The 2,620-nt window shown below is 43.8% G+C and overlaps 1 non-coding gene across 1 annotated transcript; it reads right to left on the reverse strand.

Annotated features, from left to right (window-relative positions):
- Positions 1-1,030: 1,030 nt before the first annotated feature.
- On the reverse strand, positions 1,031-1,137 carry LOC125581037. Its single transcript, XR_007318748.1, has one exon. It is a non-coding gene; the product is annotated as a small nucleolar RNA R71 (small nucleolar RNA).
- Between the last annotated feature and the right edge of the window lie 1,483 nt (positions 1,138-2,620).

Below are 2,620 nucleotides of genomic sequence, written 5' to 3' on the forward strand. Positions count from 1 at the left end.
AGACATTTGATGTTTGAGATATGTTAGTAAATGAACATTCATCTAGACATAGAGTTTGTTTAAGATTGTGTCTAAGCTTAAGGTTGATAGTTTGATTGATCGTTTGCCATCCTTAGTTCGAAACTTGATCACCCAAGGTGTAATCCCTATGCCCATGAGTTCTCTTTTCCCTTAGTCAAGAAAGTATCATTCTGTAATTGCTTTCTAGTATTAGTAGTAGTTTAAAACCCATCTAATTCATTGGTTGCACTTAGATTAAGTGAGTACTTGCATTCTCGGTGCTTTGATATCCCTCAGAACTGGTTCGACAATCACTATACTACAACATTTGTCTTACGAGCCTTGAAAACTCCTAACATCAAATTGGCGCCGTTGCCAAATTCTGAGTAGATTTAAACATTGAGATTTAGTCACTTGCTTGAGACTAAGTCATTTTAATTTTGTTTTGTTACTGATTCTTCTTCTTCAACTACCTTTCACTTTCAGGTGTATGAACTTGAGGAGCAGGGGTCCATCAAACCTAGTTCCAATAGTAGCAGACATCAGAGCTTTTGAGAGGGAGTGTGCTAGAGCTAGAAGAGAAGAAGAACAACAAGCCCACTTGCAGAGATTCGATATTGATATGGAAGATCAACCGCAAGGGGCAGAACACCAACCGCGGGCAGCTCGACCCATTGGTACTTATGACCGGCCCAACATTCATGGTCATAGACTGGGAATCCGAGCACCGGCTGTGGCAGCCAACAACTTTGAGGTCAAGTCAGGACTCCTCAACGTGATCGAGAACAACAAGTATCATGGCTTGGCTCTAGAGGACCCATTTGATCACTTGGACAAGTTTGACAGCTACTGTGGGTTGTCAAAAACCAATGGTGTGTCCGAAGATGCCTTAAAGCTCAAGTTATTCCCTTTCTGTTTGGGGGATAAGGCACGTCAATGGGAGAAGTTTCTACCCAGCGACTCTATCACCACTTGGGATGATTGCAAGAGAGCATTCTTGGAGAAGTTCTTCTCTACTTCAAGAACTGCTAAGCTGAGAAATGAGATTTCCAGCTTTCAACAGAAGAACTTGGAAGACTTCAGTGAAGCCTGGGAGAGATTCAAGGGCTGCCAAGCTCAATGCCCACACCATGGTTTCTCTAAGAAGAGCTTGCTGAGCACATTCTACCGTGGTGCTCTTCCTAAGTACATGGCCAGACTGGATACAGCTAGCAATGGGTTCTTCTTGGGGAGAACTGAGGAAGATGCAGAGGAGCTGGTTGACAACATGGTAAAGAGTGATGCAGTCTACAGTGGAGACCACGACAGAGGCAGTCGAACAGATGATAAGCAGACGAGGAAGGAGTAGAAAGCTCTACAGGATAAGATAGACATCCTCCTTGCTGATAAAGCCACACAAGAGCAGCTGCACTTTGTTGGTAACCCAAGCCAAGAGACACCACCTGTTGTCCATGAGGTTGAGGGTTTGGAAGGTCAGGAAGAGCTGTGTTTCATCAACAACAATGGTAGCTGGTACAAAAAAGAGCCTAACTTTCAGTACAACAACTACCAACATATATCATATCCCAACAACCAACAGAGTGGTTATCCGCCTCAAAACAACCAGCAAGGCAGCTATCAACCTCAGCAAAACCCCTCATCTGGTTCCTCTGCTCCTCAAGAGAGCAGCACTGACACCCTGCTGAAACAAATCTTGGAGTCTCAGACTAGAAGTGAGAAGCATGTTGGTTATGAGTTAAAGAACCTTCATTCCAAGATTGATGGGAGCTACAATGAGCTCAACAACAAGTTCTCACATCTTGCTTCTACAGTCAAAAATTTAGAGAATCAGTTTGCTTCCATGAACACTCACCAGACTCGCCAGCAAAGATTTCTACCTGGAAAATCTGACCAAAACCCCAAGGAGGCCAAAGCTATCACCCTTAGGAGTGGTAAGCAATTACCTCCTACAACCCTCACTAGAGATGCTGAGAAACTAGGTGAGGAGGTGGCCATCAACTTAGATGATGAAGTGGTGATTGTTGATGAGAAAATTAATGATGAAATCTTGGAGAAGATTGTGGAAGCCAAAGGTAAAGGAAAGGTTGGGGAAGAGAAGAAAACAGTGAAGGATGGTGAAGTTCTTGCTCCAGCAAGTGAGAATTCTTTTGTTCCTCCTCCCTATGAACCCAAACTACCGTTTCCTGGTAGATTCAAGAGGCAGCTGCTAGAGAAGTACAAGGCTTTGTTTGAGAAGAAAATGAGTGAAGCTCAGGTTGCAATGCCCATCATCGATGCTTTCATGTTGATTCCTCAATACAACAAGTTCCTGAAAGATGTTGTAGCTGCAAAGAAGAAGGAAATGGAAAGCATGATGATTCTTACCCATGAGTGCAGTGCCATCATCCAAAGGCTTGATGTTCCAGAGAAGTTAGAGGATCCAGGATGCTTTACACTACCTTGTGCTCTTGGACCTATGGTATTTGAGAAATGTCTCTGCAATTTGGGAGCTAGTGTCAGCGTGACGCCTTTGTCTGTTGCAAAGAAGCTTGGATTCACTCAGTACAAGAAGTGTAGACTCTCTCTGGTGTTAGCTGATCGTTCAGTGAAGTACCCTGTGGGCATCTTAGAGGACCTACCT

The sequence above is a fragment of the Brassica napus genome, chromosome C1, assembly GCF_020379485.1.
Source record: "Brassica napus cultivar Da-Ae chromosome C1, Da-Ae, whole genome shotgun sequence".
NCBI lineage: Eukaryota > Viridiplantae > Streptophyta > Magnoliopsida > Brassicales > Brassicaceae > Brassica > Brassica napus.